The sequence below is a fragment of the Capricornis sumatraensis genome, chromosome 1 (assembly GCF_032405125.1).
Source record: "Capricornis sumatraensis isolate serow.1 chromosome 1, serow.2, whole genome shotgun sequence".
NCBI lineage: Eukaryota > Metazoa > Chordata > Mammalia > Artiodactyla > Bovidae > Capricornis > Capricornis sumatraensis.
The window spans coordinates 49,805,356-49,824,739 of NC_091069.1; positions in this window are offsets into that span (position 1 = coordinate 49,805,356).

The following is a 19,384-nucleotide window of genomic DNA, read 5'->3' on the forward strand; positions in this document are numbered from 1 at the left end:
TCAAGTCTTCTCCAAAACCACAGTTCAAAAGCATCAAATTTCCTGTGCTCAGCTTTCTTTATAGTCCAACTCTCACATCTATACAAGAACACTGGAAAAACCATAACCTTGACTAGACAGACCTTTGTTGGCAAAGTAATGTCTCTGCTTTTTAATATGCTGTCTAGGTTGGTCATAACTTCCCTTCCAAGGAGCAAGTGTCTTTTAATTTCATGGCTGCAATCACCCTCTGCAGTGGTTTTGAAGCCAGATAAATAAAGTCAGCCTCTGTTTCTACTGTTTCCCCATCTATTTGCCATGAAGTGATGGGACCGGATGCCATGATCTTAGTTTTCTGAGTAATAATCTTAGATTATGTGAAATAAAAAACTTTATATACAATTCAACATCCACACGTGACAAAATTTCTGAAAATTGGGTGGAAGAGCATTTTCTTAATTAGACGAAAGGATCAAAATAAAAGCACACAGAGTTACAGAAAACACTTTGGTAACTAATGGGGGTAGAAGCAAGTTGGAGGTAGGGGAATAAGAGGCACAAATTACTGTGTATAAAATAAATAAATTACAATGCTATATTATACAGCACAGGGCATATAGCCAATATTTTATATCAACTTTATAATATATAAATTAGTATGCATTATTAGATCATATTATATAACTAATTATATATTACATAACTAATAATATTAATGTATAATATATACCAATATAGCATTAACTTTTATGCTATATAGAAATATTGAATAACTATGTTGCACATCTAAAACTAATATAATACTGTAAATCAGTCGTATATACTTCAATAAAAGTGGGATTGTCATTCATAGCAAACACACCACAATAAGATTCATTTTAAATTCACCAGACCAACAAAAAATTATAAAATCAATACTCCAAGTGTTGGCAAAGATGTGGAGAAATGAGGAAACACACAACTATTGTTAAGTGTACAAATAACGATCACTATTCCAGAAAATATTTGACATCACCCACTAAGTTAAGTATATTCAAACTGTAAAAGAAAGCAATTCTACTCAGGTATATTTCTAAGGAAAAAATATTGCATCTAATATGTATATACCTTAGGAAAAATTTTTGCATGTGCTTATCAAGTGAAATATTTATAAATATCCCTAACAGCAGTGTTCATAAAAACAAAAATTTAGAATGACTAAAATGACCACTAATAGTAAATAATTAGCTTGAGTGTTTATTCAATGGAAAAAAAAATGAATCAATTGCTAGTGCATGCATCAACCTGATTTAACCTTGAAAAGATGTTCACACATAAATTTCAAAGAACATTTGAGCAAAAGAGCCCCTGATACATATAGTAGGAGATTTTAAAACAAGGAAAATCATCCGCAAATCAATCAATGTAATTCGCCACATTAACAAATTGAAAAATAAAAGCCATATGATTATCTCAATAGATGCAGAGAAGGCCTTTGACAAAATTCAACATCCATTTATGATAAAAACTCTCCAGAAAGCAGGAATAGAAGGAACATACCTCAACATAATAAAAGCTATATATGACAAACCCACAGCAAACATTATCCTCAATGGTGAAAAATTGAAAGCATTTCCCCTAAAATCAGGGACAAGACAAGGGTGCTCACTTTCACCGCTACTATTCAACATAGTTCTGGAAGTTTTGGCCACAGCAATCAGAGCAGAAAAAGAAATAAATGGAATCCAAATTGGAAAAGAAGAAGTAAAACTCTCACTGTTTGCAGATGACATGATCCTCTACATAGAAAACCTTAAAGACTCCACCAGAAAATTACTAGAGCTAATCAATGAATATAGTAAATTTGCAGGATATAAAATCAACACACAGAAATCCCTTGCATTCTTATACACTAATAATGAGAAAGTAGAAAAAGAAATTGAGGAAACAACTCCATTCACCATTGCAACAAAAACAATAAAACACTTAGGAATATACCTATCTAAAGAAACTAAAGACCTGTATATAGAAAACTATAAGACACTGGTGAAAGAAATCAAAGAGGACACTAATAGATGGAGAAATATACCATGTTCATGGATTGGAAGAAACAATATAGAGAAAATGAGTATACTACCCAAAGCAATCTACAGATTCAATACAATCCCTATCAAGCTACCAGCGGTATTTTTCACAGAACTAGAACAAAGAATTTCACAATTTGTATGGAAATACAAAAAACATCGAATAGCCAAAGCAGTCTTGAGAAAGAAGAATGAAACTGGAGGAATCAACCTGCCTGACTTTAGGCTCTACTACAAAGCCATAGTCATCAAGACAGTGTGGTACTGGCATAAAGACAGAAATATAGATCAATGGAACAAACTAGAAAGCCCAGAGATAAATCCACACACCTATGGACACCTTATCTTTGACAAAGGAGGCAAGAATATACAGTGGAGTAAAGACAATCTCTTTACCAAGTGGTGCTGGGAAAACTGGTCAACAACTTGTAAAAGAATGAAACTAGAACAGGTTGCACTCTTCCTTCCCTGATCCTTCCTCTTGGTTTACGTTTTTTCCGAAGTGCTCAGCTCTCTGGGAACATAATTGGTGAGAAGCCTTGCCATGATTCCAGATGCTTCAGTAACCTGCCTGTCTGTGGGCATCCTTTCTACTTCCCTGGCATTGCTGAGGTGAATGAACAAAAAAGCTACCCTCTGGACTCTGGTGTCTTCTTTGCCAATGGCAATGGTGTGCCCAGACAAAATTCAGAAAATGTCTTTTCCCCTGTGTACTTATGCTATGCCCTTTGGGATATCAATAGTGTTGCCCAGTGAGTTTTAGTGCAAATAACACTTGCATCTTGTGCTAACACTCCCTCCCTAGAGTTATATTCAGAATCAATAGGGTGCATTAGGGAAACTATTTGATTCCAAAGAAATTAACTTACTGATTTTCCTTGACACTTAGAAACATTTGCTCTCACCTTGACCAAACCACCCTGCTTCACTCCCTTTTTTCTTGGGATACATTTTCTTCAAAAGGATTTTAGTCTACTCAGACAGCACTCTCTTCTTCCATTAAAAATGCCCAGAACTTTCTAAACATTGGAGCAGAGCAAGAATTTTATTAAAAATAGAAGCTTTAAATATAACCAAAATATCTTGATCTATTATTTTCAGTAATAGAATATCAAAAATGTTCCAAACTTCAAAGAATGAGAAATTAGTGAAATTAATTATTATGATATACCACATAATAGAATTTTTTAATGTTGATATTAGGTTCATTCAGTCACTCAGTCATGCCTGACTCTTTGTGACCCCATGAATTGCAGCACGCCAGGCCTCCCTGTCCATCACCAACTCTCGGAATTCACCAAAACATGTGCCTCTAGTTGGTGATGCCAGCCAGCCATCTCATCCTCTGTCGTCCCCTTCTCCTCCTACTGTCAATCCCTCCCAGCATCAGGGTCTTTTCCAATGAGTCAACACTTCATATGAGGTGGCCAAAGTATTGGAGTTTCAGCCTCAGCATCAGTCCTTCCAATGAACACCCAGGACTCGTCTCCTTTAGGATGGACTGGTTGGATCTCCTTGCAGTCCAAGGGACTCTCAAGAGTCTTCTCCAACACCACAGTTCAAAAGCATCAATTTTTTGGCACTCAGCTTCTCTAACAGTCCAATTTGCACATCCATACTTGACCCCTGGAAAAACCACAGCCTTGACTAGATGGACCTTTGTTGGCAAAGTAATATCTCTGCTTTTTAATATGCTCTCTAGGTTGGTCATAACTTTCCTTCCAAAGAGTAAACGTCTTTTAATTTCATGGCTGCAATCACCATCTGCAGTGATTTGGGAACCCAGAAAAATAAAGTCTGACACTGTTTCCACTGTTTCCCCATCTATTTCCCATGAAGTCATGGGACAAGTTGCCATGATGTTCGTTTTCTGAATGTTTAGCTTTAAGCCAACTTTTTTCACTCTCCTCGTTCACCTTCATCAAGAGGCTTTTTAGTGTCTCTTCACTTTCCGCCATAAGGGTGGTGTCATCTGCATATCTGAGTTTATTGACATTTTTCGTGGCAATCTTGATTCCAGCTTGTGCTTCTTCCATCCCAGCGTTTCTCATGATGTATTCTGCATATAGGTTAAATAAGCAGGGTGACAATATACAGCCTTGACGTACTCCTTTTCCTATTTGGAACCAGTCTGTTCTTCCATGTCCAGTTCTACCTGTTGCTTTCTGACCTGCATATACATTTCTCAAGAGGTAGGTCAGGTGGTCTGGTATTACCATCTCTTTCAGAGTTTTCCAGAGTTCATTGTTATCCACACAGTCAAAGGCTTTGGTATAGACAATAAAGCAGAAATAGATGCTTTCCTGGAACTCTCTTGCTTTTTCCATGATCCAGCAGATGTTGGCAATTTGATCTCTGGTTCCTCTGCCTTTTCTAAAATCAGCTTGAACATCTGGAAGTTCATGGTTCACGTATTGCTGAAGCCTGGCTTGGAGAATTTTGAGCATTACTTCACTAGTTGTGATATGAATGCAATTGTGCAGTAGTTTGAGCATTCTTTGGCATTGCCTTTCTTCGGGATTGGAATGAAAACTGACCTTTTCCAGTCCTGTGGCCACTGCTGAGTTTCCCAAATTTGCTGGCATACTGAGTGCAGCATTTTCACAGCATCATCTTCCAAGATTTGAAATAGCTCCACTGGACTGGCTCGAGGTGAGTGATCACACCATCATGATTATCTGGGTTGTGAAGATATTTTTTGTACAGTTCTGCTGTGTATTTTGCCACCTCTTCTTAGGATCTTCTGCTTCTGTTAGGTCCATAACATTCCTGTCCTTTATTGACCCCATCTTTGCATGAAATGTTCCCTTGGTATCTCTAATTTTCTTGAAGAGATCTCTAGTCTTTCCCATTATGTTCTTTTCCTCTATTTCTTTGTATAGATAGCTGAGGAAGGCTTTCTTATCTCTCCTTGCTATTTTTTGGAACTCTGCATTCAGATTCTTATCTTTCCTTTTCTCCTTTACTTTTCATTTCTCTTCTTTTCACAGCTGTTTGTAAGGCCTCCTCAGACAGTCATTTTGCTTTTTTGCATTTCTTTTCCATGGGGATGGTCTTGATCCCTGTCACCTGTACAGTGTCACAAACCTCCATCCATAGTTCATCAGGTACTCTGTCTATCAGCTCTAGGCCCTTAAATCTATTTCTCACTTCCACTTATAATCATAAGGGATTTGATTTAGGTCATACCTGAATGGTCCATCGCAGCCAGCATGCTGCAAAGAGAAGCTACCCCACACCCGAGGTCAGGGGTGGTGGCCAACAGGCGCTGCCCTATGTCCAAGGAGCGGCAGCTGTGCACATGCAGGAGAGCTGAGGAGCTACTCCACATTCAAGGTCAGGACAGGTGACCTCATCCAAGGTAAAGAGCAGTAGCTGCACTTTGCTGGAGCAGCCGTGAAGATACCCCATGTCCAAGGTAAGAAAAACCCAAGTAAGATGGTAGGTGTTCTGAGAGGGCATCAGAGGGCAGACACACTGAAACCATAATCACAGAAAACTAGCCAATCTGATCACACAGACCACATCCTTGTCTAACTCAATGAAATTAAGCCATGCTATGTGGGACTACCCAAGATGGACGGGTCATGGTGGAGAGGTCTGACAGAATGTGGTCCACTGGAGAAGGGCATGACAAACCACTTACAGTATTCTTACCTTGAGAACCCCAGGAACAGTATGAAAAAGGCAAAATAATAGGATACTGAAAGAGGAACTCCCCAGCTCGGTAAGTGCCCAATATGCTACAGAAGATCAGTGGAGAAATAACTCCGGAAAGAATGAAGGGATGGAGCCAAAGCAAGAACAATACCCAGTTGTGGATGTGACTGGTGATAGAAGCAAGGTCCAATGCTGTAAAGAGCAATATTGTGTAGGAATCTGGAATGTTAGGTCCATGAGTCAAGGCAAATTGGAAGTGGTAAAACTTCCAAGGAGATGGCAAGAGTAAACATCAACATTCTAGGAATCAGTGAACTAAAATGGACTGGAATGGGTGAATTTAACTCAGATGACAATTATATCTACTCCTGTGAGCAGGAATCCCCTAGAAGAAATGGAGTAGCCATCATGGTCACAAAAGAGTCCGAAATGCAGTACTTGGATGCAATCTCAAAAACGACAGAATGATCTCTGTTCGTTTCCAAGGCAAACCATTCAATATCACTGTGATCCAAGCCTATGCCCCAACCCGTAACACTGAAGAAGCTGAAGTTGAATGGTTCTATGAAGACCTACAAGACCTTTTGGAACTAACACACACAAAAAAGATGTCCTTTTCATTATAGGGGACTGGAATGTAAAAATAAGAAGTCAAGAAACACCTGGACTAACAGGCAAATTTGGCCTTGGAATAAGGAATGAAGCAGGGCAAAGGCTCATAGAGTTTTGCCAAGAGAATGCACTTGTCATAGGAAATACCCTCTTCCAACAACACAAGAGAAGACTCTACACATGGACATTAACAGATGGTCAACACCAAAATCAGATTGATATTAGGTAGGAGAATTTAAATAAATTAAAGGTTATCAATCATACAGATTTAAGTATAAGTGCAATTTATACGGTATGAAATCCTGTTTATATGTTTATGTGAGTGTGTATGTCTGTGTACCTGTGAATGTGTGAATGTTTTGAAGAATGCACACAAAGGAATTAACAGTAGTTATTTCTGGGTGTGAGATTATGGGTAATATTTACTTTATATTAAAAAAAAACACAATTATTTATATGATTTTAAGTTCCCTTATAACTGTAACATTTCTTAAAACTATGCAAGTTAAGTTCCATACAATCTGATGTATATACTTGGCTTTTATAATCATTAAAAATTAATGTGGATTTATTTAAGTATAGTTTCCATATCTTATCATTTTTATCAAATGGATGAAATTTTTTAAAGAAAAACTGATAACATAGAATTCTAACTTGCCAATCATATTCATGCAAAGGCTTACAAAAAATTGATTGTTATATAGAAAATATACATCTTTTACTATTTAATTAAAACACAAAAGACAATCCCAGTAGAAATATTGAGAATAGAATGACAGCATCATTTTTACTTCTTGTTATTTAAAAAACAGCTATTCACAGCAGAAAAATATTTTATTGATTGTGTCAACACTGATAAGCAGGTGCTTTTGCAAACATGCAAAAGCAAAAAACAAGAAAACAAACAATAAAGTGAAATTAAGCATATGTCCTATATATCAGTCTTGCCTAGCCAAGAAAATTTACATTATTAATATTGCTTTTCATAATTTTTTCTCTATTCTTCCTATTTTTTGTTTTATAACAAGATCTTAACCAAGTCAAATAGAGAGCTCAAAAGATTCTAAAGCAGAAAACATAGCTGCAAACATTCAATTACATTGTTCTCAGGTCTGGTGACTCCAGAGATAAACTGAAAAACTTGGAGCTGCACATGGACATATTTGTGCCATCGTGTAAGAATAAGTGCCAAGTTAAACTAGGGAGAAAAAGTATAATTAAATTAAACTAAATTTAATTAAATTTAATTTTAAAATGGAATTGTAGAGCTTTATCTACTGATGTATGTTCAAGTAAATATATACATTTTGTGGAATTATATTAGATGATTGAGGCAAGCTGGTGACAGACATCCCACTATCCAGGGCAAGCCCTGTCAGAATTTCCTATTAAGCTGTCAGTCACAATACACTAAGTACCAAAAAGGATGAAGCTGTACATTTTGTTTCCTAATTCATTATTCCCCAAAATCACAGGACAGAATGTGCCCTAAATATCAGTCTCTAGTTATTATAATAAAATATTACCTATTTTTTTCAATATATGGCTAAATATATAAAAGAAATGCATACAACTAGGGAAATAAAACTTTTGCTTCATTGATTATAAACATATAAGTATTAAGATGTAAATTGACACAAATAAATAATGCTGTTCTCGTGTCACCTGACTGCTACAAAACATAAACTGAAATTGATTTAGACATGGGATATGTACTCCTTTATCAGTTTTAATTACCTGTTTTAAAGAAAGTGGTTTTAAAAGAAAAGCAAGCTATTAGATGTTCAGTTTGATAACAGTCAACACTTATACAGAAAATTCATTCAAAATTTACTAAGGCGCTCAACAGAGTCTTATTTTTATTGTCAGGCACTGTTCTAAATCCTGGATATGCGATGGTGAGAAGAATAGAAAGGGTCCTCATCTATTGCAGTAGGGAAGGCAGATTGTTTCAAACACACAAATTGAAGTCTGTGATAGGTGTATAGCAGGATGAATATTTTTCTTGCTCACCTGACTCCTTTTTTTTTTCTTTTCACATTTCCATCTCCATTGCTCCCCTACTCAGTCATTTCTGTCTGTTTGTAAGTAACTAGATTTGATAAGATAGAGAAAGAATATAGTGAGAAAGACATGGCATAAATAGTGGCCAATATTAGTGAGAGAAACATTGTTTCTGCTGCAAATAGTTCTCTCTGAAAAATCTAGAAGAATCAGCACCTTCTCCCACAACAAAACCAAGGAGCTGCTGCCTTATCTCCCTGGTGACAGGAGCACAGAGCAGGTCAGGGGTGTATAAAAGATGATATTTTGATAAGATGGAAGCAAAGGAAGGGAGATCTTAGAATGGAATGCAGAGAGACCTAGCTAAAGTGTAGGCAACACAATTACTAATCCCTCTGGTTTCCATGATATAATACAATATTTTTCCTGGTTTTGTATCAAACATTGCAAACATACATGAAGACATCAAATACCTAACCAGAAAGCAAATAGCAAGACCAAAATTAATGGGAAATAGGCAGAGAAGTCAGGGAGGTTCTCCTGAGAAAGAAATATTTCAGCTGAGATCTGAAAGATTAGATTTCATTAGACAAATGGCACAAAGGGCCATTTTGCACAAGTTAGACATGTTATAAGGAAGACAAATTCCACAACTTAAAAAATGCTGCGAGTTTGGGAGACAGGCATAAAAATGACAGCATTGATTAGGCAGTGGCAAGACCATATAGTGCCCTGAGGTCAACATGAAAGACTATTCTTCACCTTGAGAGTAATTGGAAGACTTTGAAGATGGTAAGAACGGCTGTGATAAGATCACTGAGGCACTGATTTAATATGATCATTCCACTAGAGATGAGGAGAGGCAGGCAGGCAATTATAAGGCAATAATGTTGTACAAGAGAGGTAATGGCCACCTAAAAACTCAACATGTTAGCATTGGAGATGAAGAAAAACAGGCTTGAGAAGTATTTGGAGGTTAATTTGATCAGAACAGGTAGTAAATTGTGGATATGGAGTAAGAGAAAGGGAAGGTATGAAGAATTTAGACAACGCTGATGCTGGTGAGTAAGATGGGGAAAATTAGATCAGAGTAGGTTTGACAAGGAAATTTTTAAAATTAAATACACTGTGTTAAGATGCTCTTGAAATAAGTATCCAAATGGAAATGCAAAAGAATTCCAAATAGAAACTCCACCACAGAACATTCAGGTCAAGATTTAGAGGAACAAGTCAAGAGTAGAAGCAGTTAAACTGGGAAATGTTTGAGATTTGGAATAAGGACACTGTCTAGGTGGCACCTGCAAAGGCTGATTCCCAGGCACCAAATAAGAGGCTAAAGAATCTGAGAGATTCGTTAAAAAGAATCTCAATACAGATTCTATTCCCTTGTGTCTCCCTAAAATGTCCAGGAGATGCTCTCCAATCATTAGGTTCATGGACATTTTAAGACTCTATCTTAAAAATAAGGCATCAGTCAATTCACCTAAATTTAGAGGCAAGTCATTTGCTAAATGGAGAAGGCAATGGCAACCCACTCCAGTACTCTTGCCTAGAAAATCCCATGGATGGAGGAGCCTGGTAGGCTGCAGTCCATGGGGTCGCTAAGAGTCGGGCACGACTGAGCGACTTCACTTTCACTTTTCACTTTCATGCATTGGAGAAGGAACTGGCAACCCACTCCAGTGTTCTTGCCTGGAGAATCCCAGGGACAGAGGAGCCTAGTGGGCTGCCATCTATGTGGTCGCAGAGAGTCAGACAGGACTGAAAGCAACTTAGCAGCAGCAGCAGCAGCATTTGCTAAATCAATAAATTTGACCAAAACTATACAAGAAATTCAGTTAAGGACTCTGAGTGATAAAAAGGTGAAACAAAAGCAAACATTTGGTGACGACTTCTGTGAGACCCAGTATTCTAAGTAGTCCATATATTGACTCATTTCATTTATGCCATGAGGTAAATAAAACTGATCTCTCCATTTTACAGAAGAAAAAATGGAGGAATAGGGTGACTCTGTAATATGCCAGTGATAGCAGATCTGGAATGTGAAACTAGGCAACATAGCTTTGGACTCATACTTATTAATTGCTATATTATTATATAAAATAAGACCAGGTTGGCTTTATAATCCAGAATATAATAAATAAAGGCCATAAGAATATAATAATATATTGTAAAATATAATAAATAAAGGCCATAATGTATAAGATAAAATTGTAAAGCAACTTGTTACTCAGATCTAGGAAGCTCTAGAGATCTGTCACAGGTGCTAAAATATACTTTCTCAAATGAGTGCAGATACTTCAGTTAGGCTAGGCTAGGAAAAGCTATGAAAACAATCAACTGCAAAATATCATTTAACAAAACAAAGGTTTGTTTATTATTTTTTCTTCCATTGTTTAAAATTTATTTTAATCTGAAGATAATTGCTTTACAAGGGTGCATTGGTTTTTGCCATACAACATAAATCAGCCACAAGTATACCTATATCCCCTCCCTCCTGAACCTCCTTTTCATCCTACTCCCATCCCACCCCTCTAGGTTGTCACAGAACACCAGGTTGACTCCCTGTGTGATACAGCAACTTCCCACTAGCTATCTAGTTTACACATGGTAAAGTATATATTTCAGTGCTACTCTCTCAATTTGTCCCATCCTCTCTTTTCCTCACAAATCTGCTCTCTATGTCTGTGTCTCTATTCCTGCCCTGTAAACAGGTTAATCAATACCATTTTCCTAGATTCCATGTATATATGTGTTAATACATGAAATTTCCTCTTTCTGACTTATTATACTCTGTTAAGTCCTAGGTTCATCCACCTCAGTTCAACAGACTCAAAGTTCATTTACTATTGACACTACATCTCCAACATGAGTATGCAGAGGAGTGTTGTTCATCATTATTAGTTAGGGACCCAGGAAGACAGAGGTTACATCTTGAATTTGAGTTCCATACCCTCTCAGAAGGATAACAAAGAGTATAGGCTCAAACACAGACTTTTGAAACATCCACCTAGAACAATCAGATTACTATGAACCCAGATCACATTTCATCGGCCAAAGCCAGTTATTCATAGCCACATCTAATTTTAAGGGGATAGCAAAAGAAAAGTGAAATATTTGTCAATATCCTTACAGACTACCTCACCAGACTCCCCATAACTTCATGGTGAAGCAAAGTGAAGTCACTTAGTCGTGTCTGACTCTTTGCGACCCCATGGACAGTAGCCTACCAGGCTCCGCCATTCATGGGATTTTCCAGGCAAGAATACTGGAGTGGGCTGCCATTTCCTTCTCCAGGGGATCTTCCCAACCCAGGGATCGAACCTGGGTCTCCTGCATTGCAGACAGACGCTTTATCGTCTGAGCCACCAGGGAAGTCCCAACTTCATGGTAGCACCTCCCATTTCTAGACCACTCATTGTCAAAGGAGAAGATGATGATTCCTGTGCAGAGTATTCCTTTCTTTGTTTCCTTCACGCAACTCACTTCAAGCTACCACTCTTGAACAGAAGATGTCTGAAAACTATCATCTGGTTAGGTGTCACCAGAGGTCAGAAAAGAAAAAAGTACTCCAAGCCAAGATGTAATAGACTATAAGTTCAAAGACAAGAAGAAAAAGAGGCAGAGGTAAAATTTAATTGTCAAAATGCCAAAAGCAGTAATAAATGCCTCAAAAAGTTGTTTTTCAGTGATAATAAGACATTTTCCTTTTGCCAAGGTCCTTAGGAAGTGTTGGAGTAGGTTTAAAAGAAAGAGAAACACAGACTGTCTGATACTAAACTTTATAAAGATGAAATTGTATTCTAACATACCACTTTTTCAAACTTTAAAAAATCAGAGCTATTTGAAGGAAAGAGTTATTTCAACTTCTTATTGTCTTAGGACACATTGTCCCTGAGTACACATGGATCAAAGCTTTACTTATCATTCTAGACTACTGTTCCTTCTACCATCTAGTACCTGGGACAGCAAATAATCATGACATAGCATAAATGGTAATTTGCAATTAGGGAAAAGGTTGTATAAGACTGAGAAAATGCAGGTTATAATCTTTTTAAATTTTTTTTTTTTATTTATAGTAAGCTTCCAAAAAGAAATGTTAGCACTCAAAACTTTATTTCTGTGACAGAAATAAAGAAATATATTTTATGGACTTATTTGTAGACTGGGCGTGGCTGAGTTAAGAATGCCTGAGCTTGAGTAAATCTCAGTGAAGCCCTCCAAATCTAAAAATCAAAGATAGTAAAGACTGAAAAACAAAGAAAAAAAAATCCAAGTACTAAATAACACAATAATCATATTTATTATATATAATTGACATCTGTGGACTAATTTATGCAATGACAGAAGACTATGTATTCTTCTCAAGCTCACATGGAACATTCACTAAAATAGGCCACATACTGGGTCATAAAATAAACTTCAACGAGTTAAAAAAGAAGAAATCATACAATGTCTATACTCAGGCCACAATGAAATTAAACTAGAGACAGAAAGATAACTGGAAAATTCAAAAATACATGGCAAATAAATAATAAAAATATTAAAACAGAGGAAGAATCTAAAATCAGTCATCTAGATGGAACTCTTAGTAAAATCAATTAAGAAGAACAAATTAAATTCAAAGTAGGGAAAAGAAAAGAAATAACAAAAAATCGAAGCAGAAATCAATGAAATAGAAAAGAGGGAATGAATAGTAAAAATCAATGAAAACAAAGCTGGCTGAATGAAAAGATAAATTAAATCGACTAGCCTCTAGCCAAGCTAACTAAGAAAAAGGAGAGAGATGACACAATAATATCAGAAGTAAAAGAAGAGATATCATTACAGAACTATAGAAAATTAAAAGAATAATAAAGAAATGTGAGTACACTATGCTCACAAATTTGATGAAATAGACCAATTCTGTTGTTGAATTTAACAAAATACATATGAAATACATTGGAAAAAAATAAAACTCTGCAGGAAAAAACACAGCACTACATATATAAGAATTATTTCATGTCCATGGGTGAGAAGTCTCAAAATTTTCAAGATCCTGATTCTTGCCAACTTGATCTGTAGATTGAATTCAAGGTCAATAAAAATCCCATAAAGATAATGACAAACTGATTCCAGAGTAAGTCTGGAGAGGCAAAATATCCAGAATGTCTAACACAATATTGACTGGGAAGAACAAAGTTGGATGATGGACAGCTTTAAGCCAACTTTTTCACTCTCCACTTTCACTTTCATCAAGAGGCTTTTTAGTTCCTCTTTACTTTCTGCCATAAGGGTGGTGTCATCTGCATATCTGAGGTTATTGATATATCTCCTGGCAATCTTGATTCCAGCTTGTGCTTCTTCCAGCCCAGCGTTTCTCATGATGTACTCTGCATATAATTTAAATAAGTGGGGTGACAATATACAGCCTTGACATACTCATTTTCCTATTTGGAACCAGTCTGTTGTTCCAGGTCCAGTTCTAACTGTTGCTTCCTGACCTGCATACAGATTTCTCAAGAGGAAGGTCAGGGGGTCTGGTATTCCCATTTCTTTCAAAATCAATAACCGCAGATATGCAGATGACCCCATCCTTATGGCAGAAAGTAAAGAGGAACTAAAAAGCCTCTTGATGAAAGCAGAGAGTGAAAAAGTTGGCTTAAAGCTCAACATTCAGTAAATGAAGATCATGGCATCTGGTCCCATCACTTCATGGCAAATAGATGGGGAAACAGTGGAAACAGTGTCAGACTTTATGTTTTGGGCTTCAAAATCACTGCAGATGGTGACTGCAGCCATAAAATTAAAAGATGCTTACTCCTTGGAAGAAAAGTTATGACCAACCTAGATAGCATAGTCAAAAGCAGAGACATTACTTTGCCAACAAAGGTCCGTCTAGTCAAGGCTATGATTTTTCCAGTAGTCATGTATGGATGCAAGAGTTGGACTGTGAAGAAGGCTGAGCACCGAAGAATTGATGCTTTTGAACTGTGGTGTTGGAGAAGACTCTTGCGAGTCCCTTGGACTGCAAGGAAATCCAACCAGTCCATTCTGAAGGAGACCAGCCCTGGGATTTCTTTGGAAGGAATGATGCTGAAGCTGAAACTCCAGTACTTTGGCCACCTCATGCGAAGAGTTGACTCATTGGAAAAGAGTCTGATGCTGGGAGGGATTGGGGGCAGGAGGAGAAGGGGACGACAGAGGATGAGATGCCTGGATGGCATCACAGACACGATGGACGTGAGTCTGAGTGAACTCTGGGAGTTGGTGATGGACAAGGAGGCCTGGCATGCTGCAATTCATGGGGTCGCAAAGAGTTGGACATGACTGAGTGACTGAACTGAGTGATTGACTGACTGTCCTATCAGAATCTATTATTAAGTGCACTACAGCTCAGTGGTAAAGAAGTCACCTGCCAATGCAGTAGATGGAGTTTCCATCCCTGGGAAGGGGAGCTCCCTGGGAAGGGGATCTGGTAACCTACTCCAGTATTCTTGCCTGGAAAATTCCATGAACAAAAGAGCCTGATGGGCTATACTCCATGGCTTCTCCAAGAGTCAGACAAGACTGAGCAACTGAGCATGTATGCATGCAATAAAAACAGCACGGTGTTAGTGAGGAAGTAGATTACATAATGGAAATAGTGGTACATAAATAGAGAGCTCAGAAACAGACCACCACAAATAAATAAATAAATAAATAAATACAGGCTTTGTACCTTTCACAAAAGTTAACTCAAAATGTATGATAGACTTAAATTTAAAACACAGAACTATAACACTCATAAAACATAAAGTGGAAGAAGGCCATATGACCTTGGCTATGACAATAATTTTTTAGATACAATACCAAAGGTTTTATCCATGAAACAAATAATTGCTGAACTGAGCTTCATCAAAATTAAAAATTCCTCTGTGAAATATGATGTCAACAGAATGAGAAGACTAACTAAACACTAAGAAAATTATTTTAAAAACACATATCTGATAAAACACTGTTATCCAAAATACAATAAGAATTCTTAAAACTCAACAATAAGAGAAAACAGCCTAATTAGAAAATGAGGAGAAGATAGACACTTTACTAAAGAAGATATAAAGATAAAACAAGCTAGTGAAAATAACAAAAAAGAAACAGACTCATGAATATAAAAATCAAACTAGGGCTATCCATGGAGAAAGGGGGTGGAAGAGGCAAGATAGGTGAGGTGATTAAGAGATACAAAATATTATGTATGAAATAAACAAATGATGAAAAATATTGTACAACACAGGGTATATACTAACAGTTTTATAATAACTATAAGTGGAGTATAACCTTTAAAAATTGTGAATTATTATGTTTTACACATGTTATATATATATATATATATATATGTTATGTATATATATATATATATATATATACACACACACACAGAGACAATATTGTACAGCAACTATACTTCAACACAAAAAAAAATGTTTTAAGATATAAGATATAAAGGTGAAACATACACTAGAAAAAATAATCCATATTATATGCTATTAGGAAACTGCAAGTCAAAATAACAGTAAGGTACCACTACATTCTGAAAGAGATAGGAATACTAGACCAACTGACCTGCCTCTTGAGAAACCTATATGCAGATCAGGAAGCAAAAGTTAGAACTGGACATGGAACAACAGATTGGTTCCAAATTGGAAAAGGAGTACATCAAGGTTGTATATGGTCACCCTGCTTATTTAACTTATATGCAGAGTACATCATGAGAAACACTGGGCTGGAAGAAGCACATGCTAGAATCAAGATTGCTGGGAGAAATATCAATAACCTCAGATATGCAGATGACACCATCCTTATGGCAGAACATAAAGAGGAACTAAAAAGCCTTTTGATGCAAGTGAAAGAGGAAAGTGAAAAAGTTGGCTTAAAGCTCAACATTCAGAAAACGAAGATCATGGCATCCAGTCCCATCACTTCATGAGAAATAGATGGGGAAACAGTGGAAACAGTGTCAGACTTTATTTTGAGGGGCTCCAAAATCACTGAAGATTGTTACTGCAGCCATGAAATTAAAAGATACTTACTCCTTGGAAGAAAAGTTATGACCAACCTAGATAGCATATTCAAAAGCAGAGACATTACTTTGCCAACAAAGGTCCATCTAATCAAGGCTATGGTTTTTCCAGTGGTCAAGTATGGATGTGAGAGTTGGACTGTGAACAAAGCTGAGCACCGAAGAATTGATGCTTTTGAAGTGTGGTGTTGGAGAAGACTCTTGCGAGTCCCTTGGTCTGCAAGGAGATCCAACCAGTCCATTCTAAAGGAGATCAACCCTGGGTGTACTTTGGAAGGAATGATGCTGAAGCTGAAACTCCAGTACTTTGGCCACCTCATGAGAAGAGTTGACTTATTGGAAAAGTCTCTGATGCTGGGAGGGATTTGGGGTGGGAGGAGAAGGGGACACTGACAGAGGATGAGATGGCTGGTTGGCATCACTGACTCGATGGACGTGAGTTTGAGTGAACTCCAGGACTGATGATGGACAGGGAGGCCCGGCGTGCTGTGATTCACGGGAAAGAGTCGCAAAGAGTCAGACACAACTGAGCAACTGAACTGAACTGAACTGAACTGAACTGAACTGAACTGAACACACATTAAAGAACCAAAACCCAGAACACTGACTACTCAAAATTCTGTCAAGGGTATGGAACAACAAGAACTCTAATTCACTGATGATGGGAAGACAAAATGGTACAAGGATGTTCACTTATCACTTTTATTCAACATAATGGTAGAGGTCTAAATCAGAACAATTAGACCAGAAAAAATAAAGACATCCAAACTGAATGTTGTTATTCAGTCACTAAGTCATGTCCAGTCTGCAACTCCATGGATTGCAGCATGCCAGGCTTCCTGGTCCTTCACCATCTCCCAGAGTCTGCTCAAACTCATGTCCATTGAGTGAGTGATGCCACCCAGCAATCTCATCCACTGTCATCTGCTTCTTCTTCTCTTACCCTCAGGTTTTCCCAGCATCAGGGTCTTTTCCAATGAATCAGCTCTTCACATCAAGTGGCCAAGGTATTGGAGCTTCAGCATCAGTCCTTCCAGAAAATATTCAGGGTTATTCCAGTGAATATTTAAAATTGACTGATTTGATCTTCTTGCTGTCCAAGGGACTCTCAAAAGTCCTCTCCAGCACCACAGTTTGAAAACATTAATTCCTTGACCCTCAGCATTCTTTCGGAGAAGGCAATGGCAACCCACTCCAGTACTCTTGCCTGGAAAATCCCATGGACGGAGGAGCCTCGTAGGCTGCAGTCCATGGGGCCGCGAAGAGTCGGACACGACTGAGTGACTTCACTTTCACTTCTCACTTTCATGCATTGGAGAAGGAACTGGCAACCCACTCCAGTGTTTTTGCCTGGAGAATCCCAAGGATGGGGGAGCCTGGTGGGCTGCTGTCCATGGAGTCTTACTGAGTTGGACACGACTGAAGCGACTTAGCAGCAGCAGCAACATTCTTTGTGGTCTAATTCTTACATCCGTGCATGAATACTGGAAAACAAAACAAAACATAGTTTTGACTGTATGGACCTTTGTCAGAAAAGTGAAGTCTCTGCTTTTTAATACATTGTCTAGTTTTGTCATAGATTTTCTTCCAAGGAACAAGTATCTTTTAATATCATGGCTGCAGTCACTGTCACAGTGATTTTGACACCCAATAAAATGAAGTTTGTCACTGTTTCCATTGTTTCCCCACATATTTGCCATGAAATTATGGGACTGAATGCCATGATATTAGTTTTTTCAATATTGAGTTTTAAACCACTTTAAAACCATTTTCTTCTTTCACCTTTATCAAGAGGATCTTTAGTTCCTCTTCACTTTCTGCCATTAGGTCACTTTCTGCCATTAAGGGTGGTATCATCTACTATCTGAGGTTGTCGGTATTTCTCTTGGCAATTTTGATTCCTGCTTCTGAGTCATCCAACCAGAATTTTGCATGATGTACTCTGCATAGAAGTTTAATAAGTCGGGTGACAATATAGAGCCTTGACATACTAATTTCCCAATTTTGAACCAGTCCATTGTTCCATGTCCAGTTCTAACTGTTGCTTCTTGACCTGCATACAGGTTTCTTAGGAGGCATGTAAGATTGTCTGGTGTTCCCATCTCTTTAAGAATTTTCCATAGTTTGTTGTGATCCACACAGTCAAAGGCTTCAGCGTAGTCAATGAAACAGAAGTAGGTTTTCTTTTTGGAATTCTCTTGCTTTTTCTATGATCCGACGGATGTCAGCAATTTCATCTCTGGTTTCCTCTACCTTTTTCTAAGTCCAGCTTGTACATCTGGAATTTTTTGGTTCAAGCATTGTTAAAGCCTAGCTTGAAGGATTTTGAGCATTACCTTGCTAGCCCTTCAAATTAATGCAGTTATATGGTAGTTTAAACATTCTTTGGCATTGCCCTTCTCTGGGATTGGAATGAAAACTGTCCTTTCCAATCCTATGGTCATTGCTGAGTTTTCCCAGTTTGCTGGCATATTGAGTGCAGTACTTTAACACTTTAACAGCACTTTAGTACTTTAGGATTTGAAATAGCTCAGCTAGAATTTCATCATTTCCACTAGCTTTGTTTGTAGTGTTGCTTCCTAAGACCCACTTGACTTTGCATTCCAGGATGTCTGGCTCTAGGTGAGTGATCACATGATCGTGGTTATCTGGGTCATTAAGACCTTCTTTGTACAATTATTCTGTGTATTCTTGCTACTTCTTAGTCTCTTCTGCTTCTGTTAGGTCCTTATCTTTTCTGTCCTTTATTTTGCCCATCTTTGTATGAAAAGACCTACCTGTGAGTGTCTGAGGGTCTCCTGTGGAAGTGTGGGTCAGCAGTAGCCTTCTCTGGATACAGGGGCTCTGACAGCATCAGTCTTAGGAGGTGTATTATGTTGCCATAAGTCATCTTGGAGGAGGTCCCAATTAGCCCTACCATAGAGCCACCTGGTAGGTGACCCACAAACAAGAGAACGATTATGCTAAAGAAGTTCTCACACTATCCTGAAGGTTCTAGACTCCACGTCAGACTTCCAATCTGGGC